The sequence below is a fragment of the Oryctolagus cuniculus genome, chromosome 10 (genome assembly GCF_051225735.1).
Source record: "Oryctolagus cuniculus isolate XC-2025 breed Fujian yellow rabbit chromosome 10, ASM5122573v1, whole genome shotgun sequence".
Classification (NCBI taxonomy): Eukaryota; Metazoa; Chordata; class Mammalia; order Lagomorpha; family Leporidae; genus Oryctolagus; species Oryctolagus cuniculus.
In genome coordinates, this window is record NC_142876.1 from 96,177,750 (window position 1) to 96,200,514 (window position 22,765).

Sequence of the window (22,765 nt, forward strand, 5' to 3'; positions counted from 1 at the left end):
AGTAATCAAAATAGATTCCAACCTAACCATTTCTCCAGGAGTTTGATCCTTAATCATCTTCCTTTCCACAAACGTATTCTGTCCTCTATAGTGTATCCTCAAGGTGAACTGAAATCCTGCAATGAAGATAATCCTTTTGCTTGGCAGAGAATTGTAAAGAAAGGGACTCCCACTTTTTCTCACTTACTAAGTAGGCAGTGATACCTACTTCCTTGCAAAACCCCTGTCCACACTTGGGCCTACTCTCTGCCCCTTCCACCCCTGCCTTGAAACACAATGTTCAGCCTTGCTGTTTCGCAGTGAATAACAAATCTCCGCTTTACCTTCCCTCACCTATGCACGGACATAGCTCAGTACAAAGAGGATAACGGCTAGAACCACGTCTATCACCATATCATACCCTACCTGAGGTAACGTCCATCAGAGAGCACGTGATCCACCAGAGGCAGGTTAAGAGTCTCAGAAGTGCAAAATGAAGGTCACACAAGTCTAGGAAAAACTGGCTGACTAGAAAATTAGACCAAATGAACCCATTACATGAAGCACTTTCTTCTGTTGGGTCACCCTTTCCAAGTTTTTGGTCTCTTTTCTTTATTCTTCCTGTTCATTTCTTTGAAAGGTCTTATCCAAAGCTGAGTGAAACTCTGCACTATCAAAGATGGAAAGCTGAGAATGAAAACCAGTGTCTGAATTGGAATACTGAAAATGAAGAAACATCACTTAGAGGTTTTCAGAGAATGGATAAAAGGAGCTCTCAGATATGTCAGTATACAGAAGAAAACAGATTCTAAAAAAACTACACAATTACAGAAGATTAAAGGTAGGAAAAATGTGATATTCTATTGGGTTTTCAGACACACACACACCTGCCAGTATTAGCCTTAAACTATTGCCAATTAAAGTAAATGTGAGCGGCCGGCAAAGCTGCCACCTGCAGTGCCAGCATCCGCTGTAGGCACTGGTTCAAGTCCCGGCTGCTCCACTTCTGATCCAGCTCTCTGCTATGGCCTGGGAAAGCAGTGAAAGATAGCCCAAGTCCTTGGGCCCCTGCACCCAGGTGGGAGACCCGGAAGAAGCTCCTGGCTTCAGATCGGCACAATTCTGGCTGTTGCAGAGTGAACCAGTGGATAGAAGACCTCTCTGTGTATCTCAGACTTTGAGATAAATAAATAGTTTGGAAAAATAAAGTAAATGTGAGGGTGTCAATACACATATTAAAAGGCAGAGACCCTTAAACTGGATGTATGACAGCATTACGCTCTTTGCCATACACTCCTAAAACCGAATGAGATGGGAAGAAGAAAAATGTACCAGAAAATTGTTAACTGTAAACAAGAACAGATGCAATAATATTATGCAAATATTCAGATTAATTAGAAAATATTACTAACAAAATATGAATCAGGTATGTAATGATAACATAGAAAACATGTAGAAATAAAAAGGATTGGTGAACACCTAATTTTTTTTTTTTTTTTTGGACAGGCAGAGTGAACAGTGAGAGAGAGAGACAAAGGTCTTCCTTTACTGTTGGTTCACCTCTCAATGGCCGCTGCGGCCGACGCACCGTGCTGATCCGAAGCCAGGAGCTTCCTCCTGGTCTCCCATGGGGTGCAGGGCCCAAGCACTTGGGCCATCCTCCACTGCCTTCCTGGACCACAGCAGACAGCTTGACTGGAAGAGGAGCAACCGGGACAGAATCCGGTGCCCCGACCAGGACTAGAACCCAGGGTCCTGGTGCCACAGGCGGGGGATTAGCCTAGTGAGCTACGGCACCAGCCAAACACAGAGTCTTTTAAAAGTATTATGTGAGGCCGGTGCTGTGGCATGGCAGGTAAGACTGCTACCTGCAGTGTCTGTGTCCTATGTGGGTACCAGTTTGAGTCCCGGCTCCTCTATTTAGGACGCAGCTCCCTGCACCCACGTGGAAGACCCAGAAGAAGATGCTGCCTTTGAATTGGTGCAGCTCCAGCTGTTGCTTGTAGCCATCTGGGGAGTCAACCAGTGGATGGAGGACTTCTCTCTCCCTCTGCCTCTGAATCTTTAAAAAAAGAATATTGTGCAAGGGCTGTCATCACTGCAAAGTGGGGTCAGCCACCTTCTATGACATGAGCATCCGATCTGAGTGCCAGTTCTAGTCCCAGGTGCGTTATCAGGGAGCTGGTTTGAAGTGAAACCCAAGTGCTTGGACCTCTGCAACCCATCTGAGAGGCCTAAGTGGAGTTCTAGGCTCCTGGCTTCAGTCTGTCCAATCCCTGGCTCTTGCAACCATTTAGGGAATCAGTCAGTGCATGGAAGATCTCTTTCTCTCTATGTACTTTTGCCTTCCAAATAGAATAAATCTTTAAAAAAACAAGGTGTTGAGCAACATATATTCAGAGGGGCTGGCATTGTGACCCAGCAGGTTAAGCTGCTGCTTGGGATACCAGCATCCCATATGGTAGTGCTGGTTGGACTCTGTGCTGCTGTTTCTGATCTCACTTCCTGTTAATGCACCTGGGAAGGCAGTGGGAGATGGCCCAAATGGCACCTGCATGGAGTTCCTGGCACCGGGCTGAGCCCTGGCTGTTGTGGCCATTTGGAGAGTAAACCAGCAGGAAGGTCTCTCTCTTCTTCCCTCTGTTGCTCTTTCAAATAAATACACTCTTAAAGAATTTCTTCAGTGCTAAACAAAATAGAATATAAATTATTTTCAAGCCATAGAAACTACAATACATTGGAAAAGAAGAAAGCATCAATATGTATTCTTCTAAACTAGAATACATTTGGAAATAGGAAATTTTTAAAAAAAAAAGACATTTAATCATTACTTGAAATTTTGGAAACAGCCAGAATCAGATTTGTGTCATGTAACTTTTAATACTCTCATTGGGGAAACAAGTTTCCATGATTGAACTAAGTTTTCCAATCAAGAAACTGGAAAAACATGAACCTGCATCTGTGCCCCTACTATTGTCTGCCCTGCCGAGCCACGGATTGAGGACTGATGCTCTTCTCCAAAGCCTTCGTCTCAGGCTTCCACAAGGATGCGACTAACTGAAAGGAAGAGGCAGGTGACCACGGCCTAAGTAGTCTCCCTTATCTACTAGCCTTTCTGCTATAGTCCCGATAGCAGTTGATTGTTCCCCAAATATCTCTGTCCTGGAAACTTGGTCCCCAAAGTCTTACATCATCATATTATAGCTGGAGACTTGCTTCAGTCATGGTGTTCAGTAGTTTGACTTGGGGGCATATCCTTGGAATAGACTTGGGCCTGGCTGCTCTCTGCTTTGTGGTTCATGCATGATCCTCTCTCTGCACCTGTTCTACTTACAGTCCTCATCAGACCAGAGCCATGGGGCTGCCGGTCCTGGCCTGTGATCTTCCAAAGCCATGAGCTGAAATAAGCATCTTTCCTTCCCAAGTAGCTTCTCTCTGGTATTTCAGTTGTAGTAATGAAAAGCTGACTAACACACCCTTCCTTTCTGGTAACAAACATGCCCTGTTTCTCGATCCTCTTTGATAGTGCAACCCCTACTAAGAATTATCTTCTTCCCCATCGCTTTCCTGCTAACTGCTCTTTTCCAGAACTACTGCAGTCAGACTGTGGTCCTCGCCACTCCAGCTGGATCTGCACCTGCAAGGACACCAGTGCCCTCTGCACTTGTCATCTTCCTCTGCCTCTCTTCCCTCTGCACATGCTCCCCTGTGCCCCACTCATGCACTGCAGTTTCTGCAGGACTAAGGCTGCATCTGACTGCTCGTCGGTGAGTCTGCGACAGAGCACGTTCTCAGGAAGTACCTGCTCAGTGACGGAATTTATACTGATCAAAGTAAAATGCAGATAAAACTGTGATTACGGACAGAATCAAACTGGTGTCAAAGAATATTGTAAGGAGTTCGTGTTTGGCCTGGCAGTGAAAGCCCTGCCTGGGTTGCATCAGAGTCCCTAGACTGGCATCCCGGCTCTGCCTCGGAATCCAGGTTCCTGCTGACGTGTACCCTACGAGGCAGGAGTCAGCAGCTCTGGGAATGAGGTCCTTGCAACCCCTGTGGGAGACTTAGATTGACTTCCCTGCTCCTGTTTTCAGCCTGGCTCTATCCTGGCTTGGGGAATGAACTACCAGATGCAGAGATTCTCTCATCACCTCCCCCCGCAACCCCGCTTCTGTAAATAAACTTTTAAAGGACATTGACATAAACCTACTTTTGACACTCATGATCAAGAAAACAGCCAGAGAGTAACATTACAACCAATTAAACCATTTTTTGGCGGCTATTATATATTCAAAACTTAGAACACACTTTTGAGGAAAGAAGTATAAATTAGCTACATTTGACCAAGTCATAAAAAGCATGAGCAGACCAAATGCCATGAACAAAATTGAAATGGAGAGGCTGCCCCCTGGAGAACATGACCACGTAGTATCCCAGCACAGCTGCCACTGTGTCCTCAGCAAACCCACCAGAACTTAGGGGTCCACGGCTGGAACTCATCGAAGGACTCGGGAAGCCCACTAGGTGCAGGATCCACATATAAAACCACAGCCTGACTCTAACCAATGAAAAGGCATTATGAGAAAAAGAACCCTTGCTTGTTTATAGTTACACTGACCATAAAATGCCCATAAGCAAATCCAGAGGAACACATGCCTTTGTAAAGACAACAAGGAAACTTGACTGAAGAACATACAAAGTCAACCTAAAAGTGGAAGGGTGCAATAGTTACGGAGAGCACCGTGCATACTGTAAAGATGTCATTTCTGCTTTAACCTTTTACTTTAGAATGATCTCGAAAGTCCAATACCATTTTGGCAGATTTTGAGTTTATGACTCAAAAATTCTGTTAGAAGAGTAAATATAAAAAGTAGTCTGGACAATGGTAAAAACAACAAGAAAAATGGGTTTTACAAAAAGAAGGGAAGCTGCTGGCTATCCAACATCAAAATCCATAAGACAATTCACAGGTGACACAGCTGGACAACATATATGCCAAAAGGGTCTCAATCTCACTACAGTCGGATTTCAATACAGGGGAATGGTAATCATAAAACGCACTTTGTATTCGACTGGCCAAAATGAAAGTAACTGGTAATATCAGACTTTTGGCCAAAGTCTGAAGAAGTGAGTACTGCTCTGAGCTGCAGATGGGAGAGTATAATTACATTACTTTATTTTAAAAAAAATTTCTTCCATAATAAGATTTACAGTGGGGCTGGCGCTGCAGCATAGTGGGTAAAGCTGCTGCCTGCACTGCCAGCATCCGTCCCGGCTGCCCCACTTCTGATCCAGCTCCCTGCTATGGCACATTAGCAGGGACTCAAACCTGCGCTCCACGATGGGATGCCATCATTATAGGTGGTGACTTAACCAGCTCTACCAGAACAGCAGGCGTCAGAAACCATTTACAGCAGTTTTGATTTTCGGAAGAGAAATTCTTGTTTAGGAACCCAAGATGTCATGTATAAAGAGGTTGGTGGAGTTATTCATTAAAAGGAAAAATAAGGAACCCTCTTCCCATTTGCATATCAATAGGGATGTTAACTAAGTAAGCAAGCTACAGTGGTCTCCTTGGCACCAGGTGAAAGGACAGAGGTTTCCCTACTGACTACCATGAATTGGGATCTAAGATACAGTACGTAGGAAAATAGTGTTGCAAAAACTATATACAGATTTTGGATACTTAAGAATATGCATGTAAGAATATTTATAGCTTTCCATTTGTTTTGGATTATTATACATGGTGAAATACTGCACTGTATCTCCTGTAAGTACTACATATGCATTTAACCCTCCCAAACAAAGGCACACAAATGGGATGGGCAGAACTCATCAGATGTATTAAGTAGAGACAGCAAATAAGTAAGATGCCCATGACTCACAATAGACATGGAGAAACTGTACTGAATTAGCGGAGCTTATGTAAGCTCAACACAAATGAAAAGTGAGCATATGAATTCTCTTCCTATAGATAAAAAAGATTGGGAAGACTAGTTGAAATCACATATTCATAAGACAAAGGCCCCGTCCTCCCTAGGTTGACAGCTCTTACCTATGCTGTCTTTACATCAACCAACCGATAATACCCATTTTTCCAAGTGGGACACATTTGGTCTCCCTGTTGGCTCACTAAGTTACACGCAAGCTACAAACCTGCCCTTGGGCCTCTCCAGTAGACCAAGCATGTATGGGCTCCCTGTACCTTCTGCTTGCTGAGCACCCATCTGGTCCTTCTAGCCACGCCATCACCCAGAGAGGGAGAAGAGAAGGAGGTGAGGGTAGAGGAAGTACAAACAGGACAAGGAAGGAAAGACGGTGCGGGGGAGCCTCTGGAGGACAGGAGGACGGTCCTTTCACCCCTTCAGGTTCCCCTTCTTCTAGCTCTGCACCGTGAATGAGTTCAGTGACCCAAGCACTTTGGGCATCTTAATTTGCATAACCTGCCTGATAAGAACTACTTGGCATTACACATAAAGTGAGCACAAAATAAAAATTTCTGTAAATTCATTCCTTCTCTTTAATGTGTGGAATGATGGAGAATACAAGGAAGCACACACACCCAATCAACAACAGTGCTTATCTTCAGGGAAATACTAAGGGACAATAACTGTCACAAGGAACTTGGACTTCCTCTGTAATTCTCAAGTTCTTTGGAAGGACAAACTGTCCCTGTCTTCTTTCTTAAAACACTTATAAAATGGAGCAGTAGGGACAAGGAGGATTGCCTCGTATTTTACCGATGAGAAAACTGAATCTCAAAGACACCTACATAAATCCATTATGCCCATTTTACAGATGAGGAGACAGCAGGCTAACTATCTTCCTAGAGTAACAGTGGTTGAGCAGATTTTTTTCCTTAATTTTTTTCTTTACTTGAGTGTTTGATTTGGAAGTCGCAGGACAGTCAGCGAGAGAACCACCTTCCATCGGCTGGCTCAATCCCCAAGTGCCCAGGAGCCCAGAACGCAATGCACCCACATGGGAGGCAGGCAGCCACATGCGTGAGTCATCACCTGCTGCCTCCCACGGTGCTCACGAGTGGGAGGCTCTAGTCAGGAGCCGAGGCAGGACTAGAACCAGGGCACTCCAGTATGGAACGTGGCATCCCAAGCACTGTCTTCACAATGGTGCCAAATGCTTGCCCCCGATTCCCTGTACTGCATTGGCATTATCTGTGCTCAAGCTCCCTGAAGGCAGATCCAGGGTGGTCACTCCACGTAGATGCTTAATGACAACTCAGGCAAGAAATTGCTTTTAACACACTTAGCATGGAGCCCCGCAGCAAACTTCCTCCTTCCCAAATCCTGGGAGATGAAAAGCCCTGCACTGCAGCTACACAGAGGCAGAGGCAAACCACCCCCTACAAAGGACTTGCCGGCGGAAAGATTAACTGCTTTTCCATATTTTAAAGACTTACTGTCTGCTTATTAACATGGTGCTTCAGAGGGGCCTGGGCAATGTTAGCTGTACATTTATGTGTACAATGTGTATTTATGGCCCAGGGTGCAGGGTTGAACTCCATAAAACACACCTCCAGCCAGCTGGGCCCAGCAGCATGGCTGACATCACAGTGCAGAGGGGCTGTGACCGGCTGCGTTTGCCTGGGGGCCAAAAGAGGCGAGGCGGGAAATGCCTGCAGAGAGAATCACAGTGGTCTCATTGCTAAGCCAGGATGGGTCACAATGCGTGAAATAAATTAGGTCCTCCAGGGAAAGGGAGGCGGGAAGAGGGAAGCAATTTTGATGTGTCCAGTGCTGGAACTGAAATAACCCAGTCCCCTCTTTCCCATTTACTACGGACTGGAGGACCTGCAGGGAAAAAGACGATGTGGTTTTAAGCCAGCTTCCCCGACAAGGCAGACCGTTAGACGGGCGCTGTCTTTAGAGGGGGGCTCTGCAGAGCAGATGACGAAAGTGATGGTGACGCTTCCCTACTGCTCTCCCGGAACAAGCAGGCCAAATGCGGAGGAGCCCCGGGGTAACAGGCAACAGGCCCAGAGGGTCCCAGCACTGCACATTTGGAGAACTCAGTTGGCTCGCCTTTCATTAAAGGGGTACATAACTCTGTCTTGGAAAATGAATGGGTGGGATCACATCTTCAGACACTTTGAATGGCAACTGAAGTCTTTCCCGCTTTGTATGTGTCCATCCTGTAGGGGTTGTGCGGAGTTTATCCAGAGCAAAAATGAGACACTGAGGAAATCACAGCCAAGTATTTAGAGCCAGCACGGACCCTCTTCTGTGCTGGGCTGGTCTCCAGTTGATCTTTGACATGACTGTGGCTCTTCACCTCGATCCTGTTCTCCATGCCCCCCCACCCCCACCCCCACCCCACCCCCGCCGCCACCACCACCATGCACTCAAGTGCCTTACACAGGCCCAGGCTCATAAGGTGTGGAGAGCAAACTTTTCATGATTCTTTAATGCCCAGCTAAATTTAAATATCAGGACATGTTCTACAGTAACTCTGCAGCCATGCTACTCAGGGCAGGGAGGAGGTTAAGAGTGGTGAGACCAGCACCTCCTCATACCCGGCCTGAACAGGGGGAAAAATGGACCATTCTGCCTCACCTGCTCACCTCAACCCCCAAAAGCGGCAGGCGTGGTAATTTCACAGATGAATCATTTTAGCATGTCAAGGCATATGTAGTTCTAAAATACTTGAACTGCTTCAAAGCACAGGAAAGAAGGAAATATTTCAAATTCCTTTTATGAACAACACTGATGTACAAACCTACGATTGTACCAAGAGAAAAGTCTATCAGTAATCACTGATCTTAACTGAAATGCAGTCACTAGAATTCAGGGACCATGGAGGAGCAGCACTGCATGCCCCAGAGGATCAGCCTAGGAATCAAAGGAACAAGTTTACCACGTTGTCCCAACCTTCGAGAGCAAGGCAGAGACCTCTTTATTTTTGTTTGCAACACACCAGCTAAGCACTAATGCTTATTGAATAACAATGGCACAACAGTAAAAGATAAAAATATAATTCAAAGCAGCACAGTCTCCCTGGCAAATGGTCTTTACAGAATAGAGTACAAGGTTGAAACACCTCAGACTTGCTTAACCTCACAACTCCTCAAGGTCCAACATCTCTTTGCTTCTGGTTGTTATCAGGAAGGAAGAAAAAAAAGAGGGCCCTGCCCAACCACTCATGGAAGTTTTCTCTTTGATATCCAATCTCTCTGCTTGTGGGACCAATATCCTCTTTGTGCAGGAATCCGCCCTTCCTCCAGGCAGCCCAGGTGCTTCTGAGAGCCTGCCCTGTCCAGGCACGTCTCTGGGACCTGCACTGATTGGTGCAGTTCCTTCCCTGGGAGAAAGCAATGGGTTGAGAGATGGGCACTGAACCTATGTAATAAGAATAAAATCGAAATGCCTCTCTCTCCCTTCACCGAGGAAGCCTGCAACCTCAAGAACCATCGGCAGCCACTTCTGCTCCACAACAGAAATGCCTGCTGGGGTACACATAGAGAACACCTGTGCCTTGACCCTAACCTTTGGGAAACAAAAGCAAGCCTTGCCCGAAGAAGTCTGCCTCTCAACTTTTCCCTGCATGGTTCAGCCTTCTGCCATTTTAAAGTGAAAGGCTATTAGGTGATATGCACTTGAATGCCATCTGATGTTCATTACATTGTCTGATCACCCTGCAGTTGGAAAATTCCAGCTTTAGGGAACTGCGCCCTGGAAATCACAAGCATGCTTTCCGTCAGGTGTACCTCAGATGGCCAGCCAAGAACCAGACCGGCACAGGCCTCTCCTGCTCTATTACACTTCATATGGGAAGGGCTCCTTTGTCTTCACATTTAAGTGCTTATATTAAATGGACCAGCATATTGCCTTTGTTTTGCTTATTTATTCAGAAATGTAAGGAATGCACTTATTATGGCATTCTGTTGGTCACTTGCTGATGGGGACAGCACACAAAAAGCCTGGTAGATGCTTTGTCTGCAAGACAGTGTCCCGCGGTTCTGCTGCAGACCGAATGCATCAGTGAGCACCATCACAATGATGTGCACTCATCCTCAGGCCACTGCGGATTTGCTGAGGTTGTTGGTGCCAACTAAGAGCTTGAAAACAACTTGCGCAGGAAGTTCGCTGGCATTGTCAGCCCAAAGCAGGTGGCATGGAATGGTATTCTGTATTTGAAATGCGGAAGGGAAGGTCCTCTAGAATGAAAAGCAAGGACGACTCTGTTTTCTTTTCCTGCCCCACAGGAAGGGAGTCTCAAAAGAGTTGACAACAAAAAGATGCTTTCAAAACTTGGCTATTATTTTAGCTTTTCAAAGTATTTTTTTTTTTTTTGGTACTGAGTTCGTCAGTAAATCCTCTTAATTATGACATGAACCATCATCTTCTAATCCTTTAAGAGTAAGGAATTTGTTAAATATTTTCACTAGAACTATTAGTGTCTTTTCTTATAAATAATGACAATAATAGCTAACATTTATGGAGTGTTTATCTAGTACCAAGCACATTTCTATGCGATTCTGCTTTAATCTTCACACCAACCCAAAGAAACATCATCATCTCCATTTTATAGATGAAAACATTCAAGCTTGGAGAAATTCAGCAAACTTTGCCAAGTCATAAACATCATCAAGCATCACAATTCCACCGAGCCAGATCTGCTTGTCTCTTGCGTCTTTGTTTCAACCACTGTGTTCTAGAATTCATCACCATCATTATCCCCACCATCACAGTTGCCATCGTCTGTGACTCACTGAGCACTTACTGTATGCAAGGACAGTGCGAAGACATTTTACCTGAACCTGCCCCGTTTCAATCTGTCAGGCAGGCAGTGTTAATCCCAACTTGCAGAAGCCACACCTCAGGCTTAGAGAACTTAACAGAATAGTTACTTAAAGTAGCACAAGTCATAGGTGCCATGCTTCTGATTAGCAGTCAAAGCGGTCATATTTCAGAGCCTACCATGCTACCCATGAAAAAAAATCTCATGTGGAAACTTGTTTGTTTAGCAGCAACGCGGCGATTCTCTGATAAACGGAGACCAAAGAACCTTTCCGTAGGTCGAATAAGCAAGTTGACATTACTTTGTTGTCACAGTTTCCGTCTCTCGCTCCCTGGCTTTACGTTCTCATCCACGACCTCCCTGTACATACTAGGGTTCATTTAGTACAACAGAACAGCAGCAACATGAACTGTGAAGAAACCAGAAACCAGAAGAAACCAGAGAGTGAAATGCCTGCTTGTAAGTGGTATAGCAATGTCTACATCTGATCAATAATTGCTTTTTAAAAGGTTCAACATCTTGTGCTACAAGAAAAACTCATTTTTATCCAGGTAACTATGCTAAGGGCCAAGAAACAACTTGGCTAATAAGTGTGAAGTCCATTTTGCAAAGAGAAAAAAAAAGACTGGAAGGAAATGCAGCAGCATGTGAGTAACGCTTCTCAGCCCCATTTTGTAGATGAAGAAACTAGGTCACGTGCCTAAAGTTACACAGCCAACGAGATGGGGAGCTCAGATTCAAACCCAAGCTGTCTGGCTCCAGAACCCGAGCATGTAATTTGTCTGCCTTCCAGTTCCGAGTGGTAAGATGGCAGGCAGTTTTTACTTTACTCTCTATACATTTCTCTCTGTTTTAGTTTTCTACACTGAGTAGGAATTGTACTTTAATAAGAACCAAGAACCAAGACTTTTCTGTTTTACAGACCGTATGAGTGACCTGACTGTACCAGTGATCAGCGGTGTGCTCTAGAACCTCATTTGCTAACAACCAGCAAAGCTAAAACTTGAAGGAAATTTTTCCAAGATTATTATTTGAAAGGATGAGGAACTTCCTCCTTAGCGGTCTCACTGTCTTCCATGTGGTCAATTTGACTGTCTCACCTTGGTTGAGAGCCCCTCTGGAGGAACCTTCCCTGAGCCTTCCTCCAGTGTCAGCTTCCACACTGCCTGGTCTACAGTGGAAGCTCAGCAAGATTCTGCCGGTTGAAATAAAAGCTGAATGCATGCCTCCATCTAAGCTTTCTGAATAATACATCCTGTAGCTTTCAATTAACGTCCCAGGGAGAAGGCTAGACAAATCAGATAGTTTGCTACGCTTGGGGATCCGACCTCTGAAACCAAAGCTGCTAATGATTCCCACTCCTGTGCAACATGCCCTTATCCGAACACAGTGCGATTATTCACTTCCAGCAGGACAGCACTGCGATGGAGACCGACGTCCACGGGGACATTCCAGGGCAAGTCGTGTCCCAGCAACACTGTCTCAAAGTCAGTGTTTCAGACCTTTTTTCTTTTCCGTGTTCTCACAGATTTTTGTGAGGATTGGTAATACACTTAAACACAGGGGGAAGAAGTCTCCCGCATTTAAAAATGTGAACTCTTCTCCTATTCTGTATGTACTTGATCCACACAGAGAACATCAGTATGGGAAAAGTAGAAGAAAATTAAGGAGGCAGGAGGAAACAGGAAGCTTGCTGGGTCAGAAGTCAATGGGGTTGAACCAGGCTCCCAGTATGAAATTACTGCGCAGACACCCTGAAAAGTGTTCCCTTCCCTCTCGGAGCTTTATTTTTCCTATCTAAAAGGTGATTTTTAAGGTTCCTTCCTAACATAACATTATTAAATACTTGGCCTCCACATCATCGTTTGAGAAATCTAACTTCTCAAGGCTAGATAATAGCTGAACTATTACAGCTTTGTTAGGTTTCCTTTAGTTCCTGGCATTGCCAACCCTTTTTAATCTGTATTTTTCCTACATAAAAGAAGAGTTGCTTACACTCTAAAAATCAAAATGTCCAAGTGTTAAGTCAACCTGGGGAAACATCCTTCTATACTATTCCTAACTAGCACAGAGAAACTGGCTATATAATCCAGGATAAAAGTTTAAAGAAATAAATACTGCATCTCAAGATGAGGGGCAAAAATGAAACAGACGTACCTCCTAGAGGCTAAAATAAAGCTACCAAAGGGCTGGCTTACACAGCACAGCAGGTTACACAACCACCTGCGATGCCAGCATCCAGTATGGGTGCCAGGTAAGGTCCTGGCTGGTCCACTTCCAATCAATGTGCCTGGGAAAGCAGTAGAAGATGGCCTGTGCTTGGGCTCTTTCATGCATGTGGGAGCCCTGAATGGAGTTCCAGCCCCCTGGCTTTGACCTGGCACAGCCTCAGCCACCTGGGGAGAGAACCAGTGGATGGAAGATCTGTTTCTCCCTAACTCTTTCAAGTAACTAAATAAATAGATAATTAAGTAAATCCTTTAAAAATAAGCAATCCACTGATCATTTAAATACCTGCTACAAAAAAAGCTTCACATTCTCTAAAGTACACCAGATCCCAGAGTTGTGCAGCATACACCCACAGTATCCAACATCCAAAAATTACTACGTATGTGAACAAACAGTAAAATGTGACAAAATAGCCAAGAGGAAAACTAGTCACTAAGAACATGTCAACATAGGCCAAGATGTTAGAAATAGCGGACATGGTATTGTGCTTTATAATAGGTAAGATATTTATATGTCAGTAAAGAAAAAAAATCATGGATATGTTGGGTTTAAAAATGAGGATATTTTAGCAGACATATAGGTATTAAATTATCAAATGTAAATACTAAAACAATATAAAGTATCTCATATCTGGGGGCTGGCGTTGTGGTGTAGTGGGTGAAAGCCTGTGAAGCCAGCATCCCTTGTGGGTACCGCTTCATGTCCTGGCTGCTCCACTTCTGATCCAGCTACCTGCTAATGGCCTGGGAAAAGCAGCAGAAGATGGCCAAGTACCTGGCCCCTGCCCCCATGTGGGAGACCTGAATGAAGTTTCTGGCTCTTGCCTTCGGGCCTGGCCCAGAACTGGCCATTGTGGCCATCTGGGATGTGAACCAGCAGGTAGAAGATCTCTCTCTCTCTCCCTAACTCTGATGTTCAAAATAAGTTTAAAAATATTTTCTTTTTTTAAACTTTTATTTAATAAATATAAATTTCAAAAGTATAACTTTTGAATTATATCAGTTTTTCCCCCCATAACCTCCCTCCCACCTGCAACCATCCCATCTCCCACTCTCTCTCCCATCCCATCCCTCATCATGATTCATTTTCAATTATCTTTATATACAGATCAACTTAGTATACTACGCGAAGATTTCAACAGACTGCACCCACAAAGACACACAAAGTATAAAGTACTGTTTGGGTAGTGGTTCTACCATTAATTTGCATAGTACAACACATTAAGGACAGAGGTCCTACATGGGGAGCAGGTGCACAGTGATTCCCATTGTTGATTTAACAATTGACACTCTTATTTATGACGTCAGTGATCACCCGAGGCTCTTGTCATGAGCTGCCAAGGCTATGAAAGTCTCTTTACCAACTCTGATCTTGTTTAGACAAGGCCATACTCAAAGTGTTAGTTCTCCTCCCTTCAGAGAAAGGTACTCCCCTCTTCCCACTGGGATCTCACTCACAGAGATCTTTCATTTAGATTTTTTTTTTTTTTTTTTTTTTTTTTTTTGCCACACACACTATCTTGGCTTTCCAGGCCTGCTAAACTCTCATGGGCTTTTTAGCCAGATCTGAATGCTTTAAGGGCTGATTCTGAGACCAGAGTGCTGTTTAGGGTGTTTGCCATTCTGAGTCAGCTGTGTATACTGCTTTCCATGTAGGATCATTCTGTATCATTAGGGGTAAGTCTGAGTGAGCATGTGCCAAACTGTACATCTCTTCCCTTATTCCCACTCTTATATTTAACAGGGATCAGTTTTCAGTTAAATTTAAACAACTAAGAATAATTGTGTGTTAATTAAAGAGTTCAACAAATGGTATTAAGTGGACCAAAAAAAAAAATACTAAAGGAATAAAATAGTAAGTTATTCCTTGACAGTCAGGACAAGGGCTGATCAAGACATTGTTTCTCCTAGTGTCCATTTCACTAAACAGGTTTCCTTTTAGGTGCTCAGTGAGTTGTCACCGATCAGGGAGAACATATGATATTTGTCCCTTTGGGACTGGCTTATTTCACTCAGCATGATGTTTTCCAGATTGCTCCATTTTGTTGCCAATGACCGGAATTCATTTGTTGTTACTGCTGAATAGTATTCTATAGAGTGCATATCCCATAATTCTTTCATCCAGTCTTCTGTTGATGGGCATTTAGGTTGATTCTATGTCTTAGCTATTGTGATATATAAAACAGCATACACTTACCATGTGGAAGATGTATATTATGAAAAATCTACATGGCTAGCAAAGTATTCTTTTTTTCAGATTTTTTAAAATTTATTTGACAGGTAGAGTTACAGACAGTGAGAGAGAGAGACAGAGAGAAAGGTCTTCCCTCCATTGGTTCACTCCCCAAATGGCCGCTATGGCTGGTGCTGCACTGATCCGAAGCCAGGAACCAGGTGCTTCTTTCTGGTCTCCCATGCGGGTGCATGGCCCAAACACCTGGGCCATCCTCCACTGCCCTCCCAGGCCACAGCAGAGAGCTGGACTGGAAGAGGAGCAACCGGGACTAGAATCCAGCACCCATATGTGATGCCGGCACTGCAGGTGGAGATTAACCAAGTGAGCCACAGTGCCCGACCCTGCAAAGTATTCTTTGCACCAAAATAAACTTTTTTCAATTCTATTTTACAAACCTTGTCTGCATTACCCTCATGTAATCCAGCAGCCCATTTAAAGTGACAAATTTTGTCCATACAAAGACCACGCAAGGGTACTTTAAAAAGTTTTTGAGAAATTGGTATTAAAAGATAAATTTGGGCCTGGCACTGTGGAATATCAGGTAAAGCCACTGTCTGCAATACTGGCATCCCATATGGGCACCAGCTGGAGTCCCAGTTATTACAATTCCAACCCACCTCCCTGTTAATGGCCTGGGAAAACAGCAGAAGATGGCCCAACTCCTTAGTCCCCTGCCATCCATGTATGAGACCTGGAAGAAGCTGGCTTCAGCCTGGCCCAGACCTGGCCACTATGGGCATCTCAGGAATAAGCCAGTGGATTGAGGATTCTCTCCCTCTCTCCACCCCTCCTTTATCTCTCTCTCTCTCCCTAATTCTTTCAAATAAATAAATCCTAAAGAAATCTATTTTAGACACACTTTTTTGAACCTCATGTATAGCCTTTTTCCTATAATATGTACTTTCTGTGAAATTTTTGAAGTACTTTCATATAGGAAGGTTTACAGTGGTTTTCCCCATAATCACCCCAAATCTCAAATTGTTCAACTATCCATCAACTGGAAGAATGGATAAATTAGGATAAATCTGCCATGGAATACTATCCAGTAATAAAAAGAACTAACTACTGATGAACAATAAAATGAACAAATCTCAAATGTGTTAGATAGATCTGTGATACTGGCATCCCATATGGGTATTGGTTCATGTTCCAGCTTCTCCACTGCTGGTCCAGGTCTCTGCTAATGGCTTGAAAAAGCAGCAGATGGCCCAAGTGCTTGGGCCCCTGGTACCCATGTGGGTACCACGTGGGAAAAAGCTCCTGGCTTTGGTCTTCCCCAGCCCTGGCCATTGCAACCATCTGTGGAGTAAAAGAGCAAATGGAAGGTATCTCTCTGTCTCTCCCTATCCCTCTGTAACTCTTTCAAATAAATAAAAATCTTTAAAAAATCTGTCTCTCCCTTTCTCTAACTCTGCCTTTCAAATAAATAAATCTTTAAAAAAATTTCAGAGAAGTATAAAAAGAGCAAATGCTATAAGTAAATGCAAAATGTGACTCAAAATTAGTAGAATATGAGCCGGCGCCGTGGCTCAATAGGCTAATCCTCCACCTTGCGGCGCCGGCACACCGGGTTCTAGTCCCGGTTGGGGCGCCGGATTCTGTCCCGGTTGCCCCTCTTCCAGGCCAGCTCTCTGCTATGGCCAGGGAGTGCAGTGGAGGATGGCCCAGGTGCTTGGGCCCTGCACCCCATGGGAGACCAGGAAAAGCACCTGGCTCCTGGCTCCTGCCAGGATCAGCGCGGTGCGCCGGCTGCAGCGGCGGCCATTGGAGGGTGAACCAACGGCAAAGGAAGACCTTTCTCTCTGTCTCTCTCTCTCACTGTCCACTCTGCCTGTCAAAAAAAAAAAAAATTAGTAGAATATACCATAAATTACAACAGATAAAAAGCAGGACCAAACTGTATGCTGTTTCCAAGAGGGGCACTTAAATATAAAGATGTGGGCAAGGGAAGGTAAAGAGATCAAAAGACATGTAACATGCACAGATGAAGCTGCAGAGAGCTGGACTGGCTGTATCAGTAACAAAGGCAAGCAGGGCCACCAGAGATCAGATGGCCATTTTCTAATACTGAAAATACTGAAGGTATCAATTTGTAGTCAGAATAGCAGTGTTGCAATTACTGCTTTATCATGGATATCAGAGAGGAGGAGGGCACTAGCTTTTAGGCAAAAACATTATTTTAGAGATTCGTTAATTTCCAAGGTCATATAACCAGATGACAGGCAAGGGCAAGAGCCCTATTTATCTGATTTTTAATTCCTAATCATTACTACAGTGTGTGTCACCACATGTGTACCCAGGGAACAAACAATTGCAAAGATACATACATTTAGATTCAAAGATGGCAGAATAGGGATTTTGCTGATTTTGACCAGGGGAAGATAACAGAAGAAAAGTGGAGGAAGTGCATTCCCAGGGGAGAGTTGGAGAAAAAGTTTGCAGTGGAAATGGTACAGAAAGAAGAGAGATGTATGGAACAGCGTGGAAAATACAGACACACAGCAGTAATCAGGGACACCATCCACAACTCCCACAACTGAAGGCTGCAGGATATGCCAACTTCTAAGAGGGAGAAGACTCACATCAATAATATCACATATGAAGGAGGAGACGTAACGATAGATACCACAGAAATAAAAGGAATCATCAAGAATTACTACAAGCAGCAATATGCCAAAAAATGGAAAATATAGAAGACATGGCTAGATTTCTGGATACATACAGTCTACCAAAACAGAGGCACGAATACAATGGAAACTTAAACAGACCAATAACCAAGATAGAGATTGAATCAGTACTCAAGACTCTCCCAACAAAGAAAACCCCAGGACTAGAAGGCTTCAATGCTGAATTCTACAAGACTTTTAAAGAATTAACTCGAGTTCTTCTCAAGTTATTCAAAAACAATTGAAAAGGAGGGATTCCTCCCAAACTCCTTCTATGAGGACAGCATCATCTTAATTCCTAAACCAGAAAAAGATACAACAAAAAAATCACTACCGACCAATATCCCTGATGAACATAGATGCAAAAATCCTGAACAAAATATGAGCTAATCAAATCCAAAACCACATCAGAAAGATCACTCACTGAGACCAAGTGGGATTTATCCCTGGTATACAGGGATGTTTCAACATTCACAAATCAATAAATGTGACACATCACATTAACAAACTGAAGAATAAAAACCACGTGATTATCTAAATAGATACAGAGAAAGCATCTGATAAAATACAACATCCTTTCATGATAAAAACCTTAAGTAGATTGGGTATAGAAGGAGCATACATTTCTCAACACAATCAAGGCAAAATATGACAAACCCACAGCCAGCATCATATTGAATGGGGAAAAGTTGGAATCATTTCCACTAAGATCTTTAACCAGACAAGGATGCCTGCTTTCACCATTGCTATTCAATGTAGTTCTGGAAGTTTTAGCCAGAGCCATGAGGCAAGGAAAAAAAACATATAAAATTGCAAAGGAGGGACCCAATTTATCCTTGTTTGCAAATGACATGATTCTATATATAAGGGAACCAAAATCTCCACTTAGAAACTATTGGAAAAGCAATAGTTGGTTGTCATAAAGGGTTGTCATAAGTATCTCTACTATTAAAATTACAAAACACTAAAGAAAGAAATAGAAGATGACACAAAAAAATGGAAAAATCTTCCATGTTCATGGATTTGAAGAATTAATATCATTAAAATGTCCATACTACCCAAAGCAATTTATAGATTCAATGTGATTCCAATCAAAACAGCAAAGATATTCTTCTCAGATCTAGAACAAATGTTAAAAATCATCAACACAAGAGACCACAAGTAGCTAAAGTGATCTTAAACAACAGCAACAAAAAAAACTAGAGGCATCACAGGGTCATACTTCAAGACGTACTATACGAAAGTTATAATCAAAAGAGCCTGGTACCAGCAAAAAATAAACATATAGATCAATGGAACATAATAGAATCTGCAGAAATTAATCCATGCATCTACAACCAACTAATCTTTGACAAATGACCTGACACTAATTTCTGGAGATAGGACAGTCTCTTCAACAAATGAATCTGGGAGAATTGGATCAATGTGTGCCAAAGTATGAAACAAGGTCCCTACCTTACACCTTACAGAAAAATCAACTCAAAATGGATCAAGGATCTAAATGTATTACTAATACCTCAAAGTACTAGAGGAAAACATTGGGGAAACTCTATAAGACATCAGTATAGGCAAAGACTTCTTGGAAAAGACCCCAGAAGCACAGGCAATTACATAAAAAATAGATAAATGGGACTACGCCAAGAAAATAAGCTTCTACACTGCAAAGGAAACAACAAAGTGAACAGGCAACTGACAGAATGGGAAAAAATATTTACAAACTAGGCAACGGATAAAGGATTAATATCTAGAATTTATAAAGAGCTCAAGACATGCAACAACAACAAAACAAACAATCCAGGTAAGAAATGGGCAAAGGACTTAAAGAGGCATTTTTCAAAAGAAGACATTCAGATTGCAAACAAACACATGAAAATATGTTCAGGATCATTAGCCATCAAGGAAAAGCAAATCAAAACCACAATGAGGGGACAGTGCTGTGGCATAGCAGGGTAAACACTGGCCTGTGACGCTGGCATCCTATATGGGTGCTACTTCGAATTCCAGCTGCTCCACTTCTGATCCAGCTCCCTGCTAATGTGCCGGGAAAGCAGTGGAAGATGGCCAAAGTCCCTGCACCCACAGGGGTTCTTTTTCTCTCTCCTCTCTTTCCTCTCTCTCTCCTCTCCCTTTCAATAAAATAAATATATCTTAAACACTCACACATACACACACAATGAGTTTTCACCTCACCAGTTAGAAGGGTTATCCATCAGTGAATGAATGCATGAATGCTGGCAAGGATATGGTGGAAAAGGTACTTTAATCCACTGTTGGTAGGAATGTAAACTAGTACAACCATTATGGAAGACAGTATGGAGATGCCTTAGAGATCTGAAAATAGATCTACCATATGACCCAGCCATCCTACTCCTGGGAATTCACCCAAAGGAAATTAAATCAGCATAGGATAGAGTTCTTTGTACCCCCATGTTTATTGCAGTTCAGTTCACAATAGCTAATATATGGCATCAACCCAGATGTCCATCAGCTCATGACTAGATAAAGAAAAGGTGGTGTTTACACACTGCGGAATATTATTCAGCCATAAATAAAAATGAAATCCTGTCTTTTACAAGACAATGGATGCAAACGGAACCATTATGCTTCGTAATTTAAGCCAGTCTCAAAAAGATAAACAGCATATATTTTCTCTGACACGTGGCAAAATATAGAATTAAAAAAAATATAGGAATGAAGTGGTCACTTTGGGATATGATTGCTGTTTTTAGTTCATGTTTATACTCCTGTGAAACTTTGGTCTTCCTACTTTTTACTTGCTGAATATTAGAATACTGGTGAATTAAGCTTATGAATATAGAATGCATTGTAATTATGTCTCTGAAGTAGGGGGGAGGGAGGGAGACAGAGAGGGAGGAACATTAAAAGCAGGGGAGTAAGTCACATGTGGTTCTCTTCTTGGAACTGTACCCATAGCATGCATAGAATCTCTTTTCTATTAATAAACAATTTTAAAAATGTATACATTTAATAAAACACCTTTACTTTCATCTAATCACAGTGGAGTTGCACCATGTAGTATTTTGATAGAAAATACAAAGGATGCTTCAGAGGTTCAGGGAAAATGAAATTAAAAGATAAATTTATTTTTGTGTCCCAAATTTTGAAATGTATACAGGTCTTCATAAAGTTGACAGAACATGTGTATTCAGAAAAAATAAACAACACATGGCTTTCAAAAATATTCTTGTACCACAATAAATATCTTCCAATTCCATTTTCCATGATTTTTTCTAAAAATCCCCTCCCATGGCTAATGCTGGAAAAGCAAAGACAAGTTATCGCTTCCAAAGGGAGAAGTATGACATCACAGAAGACAAATTATAAAAAAAAAGACAGACACCAAAATAGGAGGGGAAAAATGTGATGTGCCATGGTACACTAAGCTAGTCACTTACCCTCCTCTAAACACCAGGACTGGCATTTACCTTCTTGCCTTCCCAAATTCATTTACTCCTACTCATGGCTCTGGTACGTCCTCGGGCTCCTGCTCCTACAGGAAGGATTTACTTGATTTCTCCAAGATGCTAAGAGACAAGCTCTGAAATCCCTCCCTGGGGCACCACTGAAGACCTGATTGATGGCTCAGTTAGGATTATTCATTCCTTTTTCATTTCACTCATTTTCCATAAACTCTACTTTAAACACCAGGTTAGCCTTCCTTCTCTGGCATCTCCCACCTGTGGCCCTGCAATATGACAGCTGTGCATCACTGCAGACAGGTTCTGAGCTTTTGGGAAGCAAGAGTGTAAGTGTAAATTTTGGTCTCCTAAGAATGATTGTGTGTTAATTAAAGAGTTCAACAAATGGTATTAAGTAGAACAAAAAAATGCTAAAAGGAATAAAATAGTAAGTTGTTCCTCGATAGTCAGGACAAGGGCTGATCAAGACATTGTAACAACGGGAGTCACTGTGTACCTGCTCCCCATGTAGGACCTCTGTCCTTAATGTGCTGTACTATGAAAATTAATGGTAAAACTACTACTCAAACAGTACTCTTTACTTTGTGTGTCTGTGTGGGTGCAGTCTGTTGAAATCTTTGCATAGTATATACTAAGTTGATCTGTATATAAAGATAATTGAAAATGAATCTTGGAATTTTATATTTATTAAATAAAAGTTGAAAAAAGACAAAAAAAAATAAAACAGAGGAGATGGGTTGGAAAAAAAATTTTTTTTGGTCTTTTCCTGGTCTATTTTTTTTCTTAGTTATGAAGAAGCCAAACAATCTAGCTTTAGTGTCATGCCCTACTGTGATATAACCAAGGCCATTGGCCTGAGGTTTCCCAGTGTGGCTGTGCATCAAATTCATCTGGAAGACCCACCAAAGGTGAGTCCTGGGACCACATCCCAGAAGACTGAGATCATTTGTTCCAAGGTCAGGCCCAGGAGCACATATTTCTGTAGGGTCCCCACATGATTCTGATGAGCCAAATCTCATGTTTGAAAACTACTGCAAAACATTCTGAAAGGAAAAAATATAAAGTAATATCATTTTTTGAAAGCACAAAATCAGATTCCTTTGCTTATAGTCACCACTGTAAAAATGAAACACAAGAGGTGTTCTCATAGTATGTGAGAGTCAAAGTCTGGCAGGCTGGCCACTTATATAATTAAGAGTCCATGTCAGGTGGCTGTACTGAAACCATCCCAAGGTATAGGTGTCTCCAGAAAAATGGTTATTACCATCATTCTGTGCACTTTTATTTTCAAAAACTTCAGACCACGATGTAGGATAAAGATGCTGGGATTGATGTTGTATGTGGACAGCCGAGTGAAATGAGAATTCAGTCTACTGTGTGCTGTCAACACCTTCTCCTGAGTCATCTCCATTGGTGGGGCTCACATTTTAACTTCCACCTTCATCCAGGAATCGCTAGACA

The 22,765-nt window shown here is 42.7% G+C and overlaps 1 protein-coding gene and 1 long non-coding RNA gene across 4 annotated transcripts in view; one reads left to right on the forward strand and one right to left on the reverse strand.

Annotated features, from left to right (window-relative positions):
- CACNA2D3 (calcium voltage-gated channel auxiliary subunit alpha2delta 3) overlaps nucleotides 1-22,765 on the reverse strand; it is an 875,732-nt gene that overhangs the window by 3,574 nt on the left and 849,393 nt on the right. The window lies entirely within an intron of this gene.
- On the forward strand, nucleotides 303-4,168 carry LOC149124350 (uncharacterized). Its single transcript, XR_016214283.1, has 2 exons — nucleotides 303-820; nucleotides 3,568-4,168. It is a non-coding gene; the product is annotated as an uncharacterized LOC149124350 (long non-coding RNA).